The sequence below is a fragment of the Diabrotica undecimpunctata genome, chromosome 8 (genome assembly GCF_040954645.1).
Source record: "Diabrotica undecimpunctata isolate CICGRU chromosome 8, icDiaUnde3, whole genome shotgun sequence".
NCBI lineage: Eukaryota > Metazoa > Arthropoda > Insecta > Coleoptera > Chrysomelidae > Diabrotica > Diabrotica undecimpunctata.
The window spans coordinates 38,380,663-38,397,589 of NC_092810.1; positions in this window are offsets into that span (position 1 = coordinate 38,380,663).

Sequence of the window (16,927 nt, forward strand, 5' to 3'; positions counted from 1 at the left end):
GAGACAGTCGGCATAAAAGTGAACGGAAGTTTAATTAACAACATTAGGTAGATTTAGAAAGAATAATAAACAAAATATTAAGATATAGTGGAGAATACGGTCTCTATCTTAACATCAAAAAAACCAAATTCATGAAAATTATCAAGAACAACAATACAAACGAAATATTAACGGTAGGCGGCCAGCAGATTGAGAGAGAAAAAGATATACTTACTAGGGAACGAGAATCACAGAAAATAACGATTATACTGCCGAAATAAGAGTCAGAACTGAAAAAGCACATGCCAACTTCGTGAAAATGAAAAAGATTTTATGCAGCAAAGATCTGACATTGGCCCTCAGAATAAGGCTAATTAAATGCTATGTACGCAGTGTACTCTACTATGGAGCTGAATCATGGACATTAAACCGGAATACAATAAATCGACTTAACGCGTTTGAAATGTGGACATTTAGAAGATTGTTAAGGATTTCATGGGTAGATAGAGTCACGAATACAGAAATGAAGAGAAATGGAAAATACAATAAAAGAAAGGAAATTGCAATATCTCGGATATGTGATGGGAGGCGAAAGATACAACATCTTGAGACTCATAATTCAAGAAAAAGTAGAGGGTAGAAGAAGCGTAGGAAGAAGACACGTTTCCTGGTTGAAGAACCTGAGAGAGTGGTTTGGTTGCAGCTCAAGGGAATTGTTCAAAGCAGTTGCAATGTAATCAAAAGCTTGGTTGATATTGTGTACAAATTATAGTAAAACATTATTATATAAACAAACGCATGTGAGTTAAATAGCTGGAAAATAACGGGAGTAGATCATTATTATTATTAAGAATTAAGAATTAATAAGAGTGAACACTCGAAGATAGTGTTGTCATCCGTCAACTGGGTACTCTCTCTATTATTGTACTTAGAGAACCAATAAAGTAATTATGAGTATTCAGTGAGTTCGAGTTAATCAACCCCAGGTAGGGGGTAAACTACCCCTAGAGTTCTACTGTATAGAACTCTTGATGGAAGCAATCCCATAAACATTATAAGAATATACAACACTATTATAGTTTTAATATTAGGTGGCTTTAAATTATTAAATGGAGTATGTGAGAGGAATTTGGATGTGAAAGGTGGCATTCGAAATTTTTTCACAAATATTTAGGTGATAACTACAGTAATAATAATTAACTCATCCTTCTTCTCAAATAGATCGAAAACATTATTAAAAAATTGCTAAAAACATTGATTTTTTTACTTTCCTTGAATATTTTGGAAGTTTAGAACAATTTCTTTTGGAGCAAAGTCGCAATGAAATAAAATAGCGGCAATTAAATTTTCTATAAGATACGGCTGGTTAATAATTGTTTAATGTGTTGACCTTGTTGTAAAGTAGCAGTAAATACAAAAAAAGAGGGGAAACAAGCCTTTTCTTATTCAATGTATTTCAACCACTTAAATTACACTGAGCAACTTTATAACTTGTTTGGAAAATATTTATAATATAGTTAAATAGTCGTCCAAATTTTATTACAATCGATTCAAAAGATTTTACATAATAAATTTGCAATCTAAATTTTTTTTTAAATTGAATTTTTTTTTAAATCTTGCACAACACAAACTAGACCCTGTAGAAATTTCCCAATTTTTTTACTTTCTAAAAAGTTCATAAACACTTTTTCTAAAAATGAATTGTTCTCTCAAAACTATCGCATGAAGCGATACTTTTGAGCGATTAAATTTTGAAGAAAATTAGTATCAATTCGTCGGCAAAATATCGATATCTTTTGAACAAAACGTCTTACTGACAAAAATAAAAAAGAATTTTGAAGATGAAGTGTGCAGCTATCTTATACTACTTTTGCATTTTGTCGCAATTAAAGTCAGCTTCTATTAAAGTATAAAATAAATAAACGTTGCGCGATTTTTGCCATTTTTTATTATTCTCATGAGATCATTAAAATTTATCACTTTTCCATTAACAGTTTACTATAAAATTTTCATTGTTAAATCCCAATCTTCAAAACCAAGGGCATGAAATTCGGTTTTAACTTTTGGCAAAAAATGTGAGGCATTTGAAATATGACTAAAAACGCTGAATTTAAACTTTCACATTACAAACGATCTAAAAGATTTCAAACTGCTCTTTTTCGATTACACAACTGCGTTTCTCCAAACTATACTACTTCACCTACAAATTTCACCCAATGTCGACATCGTGGAAGTATTTTCCACGACTTGCAATCGTTTGTAATGTGCAAGTTTAAATGCAACGTTTTTAGGCATATTTGAAATGTCTCACATTTGTTGCCAAAAAACAAAACTGAAAATTTATGCCATAAGTTTTAAAGATTGATCTTTACCAATAAAAATTCCATTGTGACCAGTTCATAAAAAGTGATAAATTTTAACGATCTCGTGACAATCGTAAAGAAATGGCAAAAATCATGCAATGTTTATTTCCTCCCCCTCTATCTTTTCTCCTTTGTAAGGATGTAAGGCGTTATGTAATTTGTTTGACATTTCTGTCCAATTATCTCTCTACTGTGCGTGTTGTTTTGCTTTGGGAAATAAGTAACCAGTTATGTTCTTTATTTGGTCTGGCCATCGTACTGGAGATCTTCCTCTGGATCTTTTATCCGCTACGTTACCTTCAACTATCATTCGCTCCATGCCTTCTCTTCTAGTTATAGGTCCAAAATTCTAGTTTTTATATTAATTTCTGCTAGTATGCGCAACATTTTCGCAAGTTTCAGTCAAGCATAGGTGGCAATAGGAAATATCAATGCTCGAACAAGGCATAATATCTTAACTATGTACAGTGGTGTTAAAAAGTCCTGCATCATCTAAGGGCCTTATAGTTTTTGAGGTTTAACACAAGTTTTTTGTATATTTTCGATAATTCATTTTAAGTTTGTGATTGTAATTAGCCTTATCGGTATACTTACTAGTAAGTTTTTTTAATTACTAGCTCAAAATTCTACAGAAAAGATTAAAATAATCTGATTAACGGGATTTCCCATATTTCGAGAAAATTATGAGGTGATTATTAAGTCGTTAAAGTACTATTAAAATGAATTATTGATGATGGTTAGTACTTTGCTCGCGTGTGATATCAATGCTACTCTACGGTAATTACTGCAATCTGTCGGTGAACCTTTTTCATATATGGGAATAAACGGGGGTTTATCCCAGTCACTTTGCCACTTTCCGGCATTCCAGATCTCATTGCAAATTCTAAGCATTATCTCCGTTCCTAATTCTCCCATTTCTTTGAGTGTTTCAGCTTTTATTCCATCTTCTCCTTCTGCTTTTATGACTTTTAGCTTTTTAATTTCCGTCTCAATTTCTGATTTCCATATTTAAGGTTCTTTTCATAACTTCTTTTCTCTGTACTATTGTCTGGATCATTGTTAGAGAATAGTACTTCGCTATATTGTCGCCACACCTCTGCGATACCGTCTGTTTATGTTAATTTATTTAACACTTTTAAAAACCGACTTTAATTGTGACAAAATGTAAAACTTGGATCGGAAAGCTGCCTTATTCACATTTAAAATGCTTTTCGGCTTTTGTCTATAGGATTTTTGCCGTCGAATTAATACAAATTTTCTTTAAAATTGATTTCGCTCGCGAAGCCGCAGATTTTTGAGAGATCGGTTTATTTTACACAAAAAGTACTAATAAACATTTTGTTTAAAATTGTCTCAGCTACATTTTTTTTTTAAATATTTTTTACGATGCATCAATTCTTGGTAAATCGATTTTTTTCGTTTTTCCTATAAGAGTCCTTTTAGGGGGAAGTCGGGGGTAGCAATGAGAAACTTTTTTGCATATTTTTGAGGTCCCAAATTGATATTCTCAAAAAAATTTAACTTGTTCGTTTGATTTTTAGAGGTTCAGTGGCCGGTTCGTCTCTGAAGACTTTAGTATAATTAAATTAATTTATTTATAGCGAAACTAAAGCATCACAAGCATTTGGTACATTGGAAGCCGAGAAATTACATTTTTTACGTATACCGATTTTGATATTTAAAATTCAATTTGCTTTAACTTATTTTTTTTAGTATTTTTCACGCGTAATACCGATGGTTTTTATTTTTATGATATGTTATAAATATCTTGAGGATATGAAAATATTTATCGGGAACAAGCTTTGAAAGAAAAAGTTATGCTTTAAAGAGTATTATCCTATTTTTTATAACTTAAACTAATAGTTACCGATATATTTAATTTGTTTGTAAGCCAAAAAATTGTTGATAATTTTAAAACATTCCTAAGACTGTCCAAATAATCCGATTTCTATTCCATAAAGTACGTTAGATAGGCAAGATATGTTTTTATATGTAACAAAAATTAGTAATCTTCTACATGGTCTAGTTTTTGTTGTGCAATATTTAAAAAAAATCTTTTTTTTAATATTTAGATTGCAAAATTATTATGGGAAATCTGTTAAATCGATTTGAATGAAATTTAGAGGACCGTTTTACTATGTTATACAAATTTTCTTGACGAATTATGAAAGTCCTAAGTGTAATCTAAGTGGTTGAAAAACATTGAATAAGAAAAGGCTTGTTTTCCTCTCTTTTTTTGAATTTATTTTTTATTTGATCTGCCCTGATCCACTACTATAATACCGTGTTTTATAGTTCTTTTTGAGGACCGGGTTCTTGATATCTTTTGCTAATCAAAAGTCTAAACAAAAAGTTCATTAATAAAGAATTTTTAACAATAAAAATACAATTTTTGTCAGTTAAAATTTACAACTCTTGTCAGTTCTTTTTGATAAAGTTTGTTCATATATTTTTAATCTTTTGCTTTTTTTTTCGAAACGTTAATGATTAATTATATTTTTATTCTAACGGGTCCAAACCATTAACAGTAATTTTCTATTCAGCCTCTACTACTTTTATTGTTAAGTAAGTTTTAGTCAAAACCAATTTTAATTCAGACTGCAATTAAGGCTCTTTTGTTATTTAAATAAGAACTTTGGGTTTGCAATTATATTTTCGAACTTACGTTTTGTTTCGTCTTCATTGTTCTTGAACAATACTATCAAACGAAATAATTTGATATTAACGGGAGAAAGCACTATATCGAGTAATTACGATTTTAATTAAACTAAAAATGAAGTCACCCAAGGTAAAAATTAATGAGACGTATGCCTTATTGGATAATACGTTTACAATACAATCGCTAATTATTTAATAGAAGACACTCTTACCATGCCGTTTTTGTAATTAAAACTACAAAAAACCATATTTTACTTTAAAAGCTTCCCCCAAAAACAACGTGTATTGCCTCGTTAAATTATTATCAAATTTATTAATTTTCAATACAATAGTTTGGTAAATTCAGTGTTTCAAATTATTCAATTGTAACATATAATCCCCAAACTGACTTTAAATCAACACCATCCTCATAAATAACTCCACGGCAATTAAAGAGCATGAATAATGAGCTAATATCTCTAAGTGGCGCAGTCAAAGTAATCCTACTGCATCTAAACCTGCAAAATTACTTCGATGCCCCAACAAATTGCATATAACTGTTAAATAATTTAAAATCTACACCTAAGGTGCTCTTGTAATGGAAACAACTAAGACGTTCGACTTAATAGATTTTGAGAGGTTGTGGTTTTCTTGGTTTCACCGGAATGGCGCTAAGGTGTCGGGGATAAGTCGCAGGTGATGATAATTGGGGAATTATAAGGATGTATGGATTTAGTTGATTATGTTGTAATAACCAGCAACGAACTATTATTTAATAAACTTTTTAGACGGCATGTGGGTAAACAAGGGGTACAAACATATTCTATGCGATGTAGTATATCTCAAAGAATGGACTAATTGAAATAGGTGAATCATTAAAAATTATTAAACTTATGGAAGAAAAACAGAAGTACAACAAGAATACAATAACCCGTATAAACATAAAACAAGAAAAGAAGACGTGGCTAAAGAAATCCTGCAAGAGAAATAAATAGCTCCATACAAAACACGCGCAGAAGAATTTAATTGACACAGGAACTAAAACCATCTGTTTTACCCAATAATAACAGGGAAATAATAAATGATGAGCGTTCTAACAAATGGCAGTTGTATATGCAGAAAAGCTTAAATACTCCAGTCGTCAGAGACGAAAATTCTGCTCATCAACCTCTAAAAATCATACAAACAAGCTAAATTTTGCTGAGAGTATTATTTTGGGACCCCAAAAAACATACAAAAAAGTTGTGTAAAACCCCAGTGTAAAACCCAAACGCAAATAAATCGATTTACCAAAAATCTGTACGCAGTAGAAAAAAATATATCAAATAAAAAATGTAGCTGAAATAATTTTAAACAAAAATGTTTATTACCTTTTTTTGTGTAGAATGAACTGTTCTCGCAGAAACAACGCTTAACGCGACTGTTGATTTTAAATGTCAGTTACGTGCGCGAAACCAATGTTCAATAAAATTTGTATCAGCTCAACGGTAAAAATTCGATATCTTTTGATTCAAGTGTCTTTTCGACAAAAATCAAGATGCGTTTTAAAGGTAAAGAAAGAATTTGGATGTAGAACTACTTTTATTACCTCCCTTGTGATATAAATTGGTTGATTGTTCTTTTGTTGGAGATGGGGTTTGAGGTAGATATCTTATGGTTAATGTTGTTGATATTTCCGTTGTTGGAAGGGTCACATTTGACACCTCCATGAAATTTATTGGAATAGGAAAAGTTTGTGAATTATTTTCGTGGTTGTTTGTTGTAGAAACCTGCGAAGTGATATTTTGAGGTGGATTAGAAGTTGGAGTAGTATTTGGTATATCAAAATTGATTAGGGGAGAGCTTTCTGATAAACATTGTGAGGCAAGATGGCCATTTTGTTTGCATTTGCAACAAAGCGATTGGTCGCTGGATAAAAATAATTTGTAGATAACATTATCATGATTGACCACGATAAAATCAGGTATGGTTATATTATCTAGGAGTTCTATGTATACTTGACGCCTAAAACTGAGTATGTGGCTATATTCACGATTTGTAGCTCCAATTCTCAAACATGTTATTGGTGACATCAATTTCAGGCCTAGGTTCTGGAGAAGATTGCTCAATATTTCATGTGGTATTGGTGGACTAACATTTGTTAAAAGAAGACGTTCTGATGGGGTCATTAGTCTACGTGCTAGAAGTACTTCATTGTTTATTTTAATGGATAATGTTTTATAGAGAAAATCATCAACTACAGCTTTACTGGAAAGGTAAATGCACGCTCGGTTATTAGAGATTCTTGACGAATAAATAATATTTTTTGGTTGAACGAGTGGTCCTAGTTGTAATAGATAATCTTGCAATTTTGCGCCATTCATTGTACTGAATATGATGGCTTGTTCTTTTAGTGGAAATTTTAGACTAGTTTGTTAAGATGCAACAGTAGAGTACATAGGATTACTTTGAGAAGTGGTAGGAATTTCCATTATTAATAAATTATTATTCATCATTTAATTTTACTTAAACGCTTTGTTTTAATTATAATCATATTCAAGTACGGCTCTGATGTTAATTGTTGTTGATAAAAAACCGATCCGGTGTTGTGTTGATATGATGATTTTATTTAGATCGATTTCCAAAGTAAATATATTATTTCAATCTAATTAATGTTCTTCTACTCACGTTTTTAGGTCTTCGTACAACACTAACTTTATTAAACAGGTATACCACTTTTAATAATTTACTATGGTGAAAATACTCGTATAAAATTGCGAATATATCGGAGGTAAAATTAAACACTTTGTGGTTCGGAATCAGGTCCGGTTTTTCCCATAAAAACTTTTGTTTAATTTATATTTTTTAACTTTAGTTATTTGCTATAATGATTAAATTCATACACATTTGTATAAAGTATAATAATTTAATTGTCCTTGTGATTGCTAATTCATTTATTTTCGTTAATTTTCTGCAACCTCATGGCAAGGCAAGATATTTCTTTATGCTGATTCCCTCGTTTTTATGGAAGATAACAACTACCACGTGGTGGTATGCACAATAACTGTAGCAAGCTGATGCAAGTGATGTAAACAATCATACGACGTATAAATACAGAGGGTATACAAAGAATAAACGAGAATTGAAGTAAAGCAAATAAAAAATTTTAATTGAAGGTTAATGATTTAAAGAGAATATTTAGTTGATACAAAAGTTGTAAAAACAGAGTAAAAATAGTAAAACAGAACAAAAGGTCAACAGCCGATTAAAATCAGAAGAAATTCAAATAAAATAATTATTTGAAGAAAATTTATTAACGTTTATAAAGTTACAGAGTTTGTTCCACCCTGTCAGTATAGGTGGCCCTGTATCTTTGAAAATATTTTCAAAGTATTATACCTATTTATGCTCCAACTTTTAACTAAATATTTTTTATAAGTATATTTAAGACTAATGAGTAATTGGATTTCTTCGCCCTAATGCAGTCCCCTTTATATATAAAATTGGCTAGATCTTGCAGATTAGGTGTGTAGATTTTGAAGCATTAAAATTAGATATTATATTTTTATGTAAAAGAGACAATGAAGTGTAATGACCTATGAGTAACGTTCCCTTCTCGAGTATCTAATTGTCTTGTAAGACGCAAATTATTCTCCCTAATAAAATAACTGCAAAGCAGTAGCAGCACCAAACGTTTAATAACCCCTTTTATGTACCACCCCCTTCAGCAGACTCAAATGCTGCCACACAATACGATATTGATACGAAGTGCAAACAACGAAATATCATCAAATCCACCCCTTAAACCCTCATTAATTGTGATTTATGTTGAACGTCCCTGTTGGATGGTTATTATCCCCCAGGGGGTAATGCTTGCCAAGAATACGTTGAATTTTCGACAATTTTCGAACAATAGTCGTGAATAAGTAATTATGAGTGCGGGTGTAGCGGGGCTGATTAGCTTTGATGACGAACAGAAGTTTGGCGAAATTCTGGGAAATAACTCCTTTTAGAGGAACAAAGGGACGAAGTTGTTTTTGATTTTGTTATGGAGGAGGCTTTTTTGAACGAGGTTTTCTCTTATTTATGGATGAGGGTTAGTAATTTTGCATCTTAAAGGACCCTCATTTTCAGTCACGACGTCTTAATCAAAGTTTGTTTTCTTTTTTTAATAAGTAAAGACTGCTGTTAGTGCTGTTGTTGGGCCTTTTACCATTTACTGAAATATTTAACTCAAAGCTCGCAGCAGTATTAAAGGGTTGGAAGAGAAAATCTAATATTTAAGACAAGATATAACCCAGGAAGTCTAGCAATGTTATGATAATCAGAAAATAATTAAGAAAAAAATTTGAAAACTATTAGTTTTTTTTAAATTAAATAACACAAAACCGTTGATTATCTACCACTTCCATTGCATCTAATACAATTGTATACATACATACAATGTGATACTGAAAGTTAAATACACGAAAGAATTTTAATACATAGTACCGAAAAAGAAAAAAGCAAACAGAGAAGATTTCTGCATACTATGGTTTGTTTTGACGTGACAACGTCTTAAATTAGGTTGTGGCTCGGAGTCACTCATGAAAAAGTGTAACGCCCGCTCACGTCTGTTACAGTGAGTCACCGAACGAGAGAGAGGCCCGCCGGACCGGCGAATGCCTTGCGTCTCTCTCCCACTCAAACATGATCGGTCCGCTGGTGCGATGCTATTTCTCCTATCATCGTCCTATCCTCAACAAAATCACTCAAATAGAAATTAGTTAAGTTTAAGTTTACATGTACAATGTTTTAGTAAACAAAATATATTTCTATAGTTAAAATTTGTGCAATTCTTATTTTCATTCAATTCCTTGTTCCTATTGTGCAATTTAATAATATTCATATCAATAAATATTCTACCGAGAAAAAGACGTTGTCACGTAAAATCTTCGCCCGTAAAACCGACTTTACAGGCAACCGATTTTTTTGATAAAAAATGTCTTTTTTAACCAGGAGGAGTAATTCAAATTTACCGTGCCATAATGCTTGTTTGTAATTACCCCAACCGCAGGCAAATTTACTCCACTAAATTATGACATTTTGACATGAAATTTTCAAACTAAAAATTTATATCGACGATTTTTTGTATTTTCTGCGTATTTCTTTAATTTTTAGATTTTTCGTTTGCATTTATATGAAAAACAGTTCTTTTCAGAACTATTTACCGACGTATTAGTGATATTAAGATAACAATATGGATTCAATGCCAAGTACAGCTTGTCAAATTTAAGGTGATACTTGACAAATTTGTCCACTTGCGTAGAAAATTAAGTGAGAACGCATTCGGAGGAAAAGAGATACATAATGCGCTCGGTCTCCTCGCCTCGTTTGTACACTCCGTACTACAAGTTTACAGAGAGTGACCTTATTTATTAATGGAACTTCTATGATATGTCTATATTGTATGTTATTTTGACTTTTCAATTTTTCCTTCGGAAATTTTTCTCAAAATACAAAATATTTTGTTTTTGTTGCTTGGTAAAAAAATTCTTCTAATAATTATATTTTATTTGACTCATTAATATTGACCATTCAGTCATGTTGAAGCGGAAGTTTTTTCGAACACTTCTATAAATGTCTCGTTCTGTAATTTTATAAGAGGAATATTGGCAGAGATGAAAGCTTTACATTTGCGTTACAGTAAACTGTATAGGAATAAAAGAACAGTAGTTCTAAATTTTAGTAAGTCATAAATATTTTAATCTGTTGTTTATTTCTTTACAATAGAATAATACCAGCCCCGTTGGGATGGCTGCCAACATCCGGTATTTACGTACTAAACTGTATAACTTTATTAACTTTCCCGAATATTTTATTTTCGTAACGAGATTTTGTAGAAATATATCGTATAAAATATATCTCAAATAGTGACTGAGTTGTCAATATGAATAAGTCAGATAAAATAAAATTATTAGAAGAATTTTTTTACCAAGTAACAAAAACAAAATTTGTTTAATTTATTGGTATTTCGTATTTTGAGTTAACGATTTCCAAAGTGGAACTTGAAACTTCAAAATAAACTTATTTTAAACTAAAATTGTGGCTTATTTCCAATAAAAATAGTAAATTACATTATTATGCCACAAGAAAATAGCCTAAGAATAATTTTTATTTTAAATAAAAACACACACACACACACACACACACAAGCGTACAACCCAGCTCCTACAGAGATATGTGTGTTAACCATTCCTTCATTTCGTCTTTTCTACACCCCATAGTGGGACATTTTTGCACTTGGACATTGTGGTATGATGCATTGTCTATAACCAATACACTATTATAGTTCATTTCGCTATGATAATCTCCAGACTTCGTACCAGATTTAATTGTCAAACATGCGTTTTTATGAACCCTATTTGGCCGCCGGCGTGAACAATAATTAGTCTTTGCCCTTTGGACACTGGCTTGTGCAAACCTTCGGTGGTATTGTCTCCCCAGTATCTGTCATGGGTATGACAGGAATGAGTATAAGTTTCATCCATGTAAATTATGGGCCGATTTTCTTCCCTATATTGTTTAATATTTCTGAGAAACTTCCTCCGGAGCACTTGTATATCGGGTTTTTCCATTAGGATTTTCCTGTTATTCTTCGCTTTCTTCCATCGAAATCCCATATCTCTCATCACTTTTCTCAAAGTTTCATGCAACCCTGTATAAATATTGTTATCATTAATTTTTTTTTTTGTTATATGTCGCAATGTAGGAACTCGTTTTTCCGTGACATAATAATTTATTATTATACGCCGAAGTAAACCTTTGTCAAAATCGCCCAAGGTGGATTTTGGAGCAGATCTCATTCTTTTGTTGGGCGTCGAAAATGATGTAGAAGCACCTTCTTCTGTATTTTTCATTTCACGAGAGATCCTTTTTATAGTGGCTATATCCGTTTTATAGTGGCTCTGCATAAAAATAATTATATTTGCTATTACCTCCCTCGTTTGTCCAGACAAGACTGCCTTCTAATTTTGAGTGAAAATCCATGTTTATAATTTAAAATACTTAACAATAATTATTTAAAAAGTCAAATCTATTGTAATACGATATTTCTTCAACACACACTAACTTTAAACATAAGTAAAATAAAAAAAAACTTTGTCGCAGACTATACAAGTTCCTTGCACTTCGAAGGGCCAAGAAATAATAAGGACGAATTGTGTTGTGGTCGAATGCGCATCGTGGGTGGAGCCTAATTTCAAATCGGTCAAGTATCACGTTAAATTTGACAAGCAATACTAGTATCCTTTTCCAAATTATCTTAAATTATTATCCTTATCCTAAAAAACACTGAGTAGATTTGGGTCATTTATCATCAAATGAAAAACAATACATTATAAAACATGTACAAACAAATAAAAATTGATAATCCTGGAATGAAAATAACAGCCATGGCAGCAAAAATAAAACAGGTAACAGGTTAGTTTTACAGAATAGTTATTGTTAAAATTAAGACTTACTAAAGTAATGTACTAATTTTAGATGTTGCGAATGCAATTATTTACAGAACAATAATTGTCCTTAATTATTAAGGAATATAAGCGGACTGAAACAGTACGATCAATAATAAATATTGTAAAATTCCATTGAATTTCAGATATTACTTTTATATCGAATATATCGCTTTCGTATACGTTCTGGACGATTTTCTTCTACAACGTGATAAATAAACTAAACATTCTTAACCGTCTTTATAACAATCAAACATTTTTTATTGTAATTAGAAAAACAAAAAAATATATATTGGAAGTGAATTGGAAAAAAAATATTATTCAAACATAAACAAACAAAGTCAGGTAAGAATCGACGTGTGAGGTTAGTTGGTACTGATTACTGGATTGCTGCAAGGCCGAGATAATCAACCAAAAAAGAAGCTGTAAGTATTTCTAGTAACTTTCTTGGGTGTGAATCTGTCTTTTAGTTTACTCCGCCTGGTTAAAAAACAAACCATAGTATCGTCCATGCGCAAGATGTAGTGTATATGGCGAAAACTCACCCCGAGTTGTAAAGCCAGTCAAGAAGAAGAAGAAGTATCGTCCACAAACATATTTTTGTTAATCCGTTTTCTGACTTTTCTTAAGATTTTTCGAAGTATGCATAGAAAGAAAATAGTTTGTTTATAAATTGATTACGTACAGCTCAAGCAATAAAATTGCATATGTTAAAGAACACACCAACTGTATTTAGAACATCTCGAACTCTAATCGCCTGGGGGTGAGCTAGCGACATGACAAATTGTATGAGTTAATGAAAGTTGCAAATCGAACGAAGTTGGTGTCTAACTTTAATATAGCCATAATTTTCACGAATAATTAATCATGTTTTAACTTACTTTATAATTATAGAATATTTCGTAGATAATGAGAAAATTTCGAACTGAACTGAACTGCACAGTGTGGTATTAGTTTGTTTTAAGTTTGCAGAAGAGAAGAAAAACTCATTAGAAGTAGTTAAGAACAGCTATAATATATACTAGTAAATTTGCCCGACGCATGCGACGGGGGATCCAATCAATTGTCATCTACAGTCAGTCATTAAATTAATTAAAAAGTAATTATAAAGTATGATCTGGTGCACTTCTGACCTGACATCATGGTTATTTTACTATACCCGGTATACATATATATATATATATATATATATATATATATATATATATATATATATATATATATATATATATATTGAAATGATATTGTTTAAAAAATTAATTTATAAGTTATATACTAGATAATATTAGATATAAAAAAGTATTTGGTTATTTTAAGAAGTTATATACTAGAGAATTTAATAAAAATTATTTATGTGAGGGCATTTTTAAGAAATTAGCATATGATAATTGTAAAAAGTTGTATTTTAATGTTGTAAATATATTTAAGTGAGCCATGTGCATAGGCAACCAACTATACAGTAAGTGACTGACAGAAATTAAGAATTTTTAGGAATATAAAGTGGGGTTATAATAATAATGTTAGTTTAAAATGTTTAATTTATATATATTTAATGATTTAAATGTTTATTCTGATCTGAAAAGCCTAAATGTCAACAAAATTATCAATAGAACATTAACGAATTCTCCAGAATGCAGAATTTGATCTTTGTTTATGTTGGAACATTCTGGAATAATGATTATGTCGGTGGATGGAACAGATACTTTTTTCGAGAACATCCATATCGAAGAAATAGAACTAAATAGAACATGATTTCTTACCAGATGGTTCTGGAACATCCGAAAAGATATAAATACCCGTGATTTGGATTAGAAGGGATCAGTTATGAGTTACAGTTACTATGAGGCAGTTTATTATGAAAGTTAGTAGAAGATAGACTCATTAAGTTAGTGAAGTCAATTGTTCAGAATTTTCAAGATAGTGCAGTCAGAAAAGTTTTAGTAAGAAAGTAGGTCCAGTCCATTCAGTTACAAATAGTCCAATTGTTTAATATAGTGAGTTAAATGAAGATTAAAAATTATACATATATTTTAATGCACATTTATAATTATACACAAATAATTATTGAAGATTAAAAAAGTAATAGTATAAATCAACTTATAATAATTGGATATTGGTATATTGAAAAGAAGAATAAATATAAATGCTGTTTTGCTGGTTTGATTGGTGGTTTATAAATGCTGGTGAAGAAAAATATATCTTGAATTGGTAGAAGCTTAATTGGAAAAAGTAATTTCACAAAAACAAGGATAACCGAAGTACGAAGACATTCAGTGGTGATTAGAATCTATATAGTGGAAAACAGTTCATTTAGGCATTCAGTGAAAGAAAGGTACAAAATTTTGTTAATATAATTTAGTTAGTGTCATAACAATTGCAATTTTGAAGATAGTTTGTTTAAATTTTACATTGTCTATAGAATTTAATTAGTTTTATAAGAATATCAATTTAAAGATAGTTTATTTTAAATTTACATTGGCTAGGTTAGATATATATGTGTGTTTCATAATAGTTATAATAAAGATAATTTAAAAAAGTACTTACAAACTAATTCTTTGAGAACCGCGATAAAAACCCTATATATTATATTATTAAAAATACTCCTTGCTCATCATTCAAACAAACAACACATCATAACAATATATATATATATATATATATATATATATATATATATATATATATACATATATATATATATATATATATATATATACATATATATATATATATATATATATATATATATATATATATATATATATATATAAATATTTATTTAAAAAATATACAATAGTTGAATAGCAGAGGTTTTATCGGTCAATAATTGGCAAATGAAAGTCGTCAACTATTTCATTGATTTACTTGAATACGTTTCGCTTTTATTTTTAAAAGCATCCAGTTCAAAAAACTTAACATTAAAACTTACTAACTAAACTAGAAAAAAGAAACAAAAAACACAAGAAAAACTGTAAAAGAGCATTATTGTCCATTTAATTTTGACCGATGGCTTCATTTGAATGTTGGTTTAAGCTCTTTTAGGTTTCAAGGGTCAAACCACATGCACATTCAGAGAGTCAGAGAAGGCACACTGATAATGCGGAGGATCTGCAAACATTAATAGACCGGGTAGTGAAATCCTGTGACAGATACGGCATGAAATTAAACTGTAAGAAGACCAAAATTCTTGTAGTAAGTAAAAACGACGTAATACAGCAATTCACAGCTAATAATAAACCCTTGAAAATAATTGACAAAATTACATACCTTGGATGCAGCCTAAATAAGGAATGGGATCACTCACAGGAAATAGGATGTCGTATAGAAAAGGCCAGAGCTGTCTTCAATCGCCTCAGGAAGATTTTATGTAATATGCGCCTTAACATTAATATGACAACACGAGTCTTGAGATGTTACGTATTTGGTACCCTTTTACATGAAGTCGATGCCTGGACATTGACGGAGGCAACATCCAAACGATTAGAAGCCTTCGAAATGTGGTGCTACCGCCGCATGCTCAGAATTTCCTATATCCATCATGTTACAAACAACACCGTGATCCAACATATGAATAAAGGTCTGGAAATTACGCGTATCGTTAAAATCAGACAGATGACATACTTAGGGCATGTGATGCGCAATGAGAAGTATCAACTAATTCAACTAATTTTAGAAGGCAAGATAGAAGGCAAAAAATCTCAAGGGCGCAGACGGACATCGTTGTTGAAGAACATCAGACAGTGGGCAGGAATGACTACCATACATCTATTTAGAGCAGCTGTCAACAAAGTTGTATGGACTAAAAGAAGAAGAAAGAAGAAAAGAAAAGAAGAAGAATATCTATATATAATATTGTGAATTTCTTTGTGTAAAAAATTGTTATATTATGATCTTTGAGCTTAAGATGGCGCTACTGATACTTATGTCAAAAATTATAACAAAACAATTTAATATTATTTATATCTTAGTTCCTTGATGTTTTATAATTATATTTCAACTAGTCATAAAAATTAAGAAATAAAATAGAATTGACATAAAACCAATTATATTTCAACAAGCTTTGATACACTTAGATTCTTAATGATAGCTTCTATATTTATTTTCCAATAAGTCATAAAAATTAAGAAATAAAAATGGAATTGAGATAAAACCAACTATATTTTAAGGACCTTTGAAATACTTCAGAAGTCAAGTTTCTTTGATCGCAAAAGCAGTTGTACATTTTCTCTGTAAATTAAATCAAACCAGTAAAAAGCAAATAAATACATACTTTCATATAACTAGAAGCTTTTCCTCTGTTTGCTGCAAACATCTTAAAGAAAAATCGTGGCAGGACTTTCAGAATGTCATATTCCGTAAATAAACATGTTTTGCAGTAAAGCATAATCTTGTTTCGTTCGCAAACTGCACCAGAATGTGTGCTCAGAATATATTACATATTCTCTAAAAGGACGAGTCAATTTTGAGGCAAATATT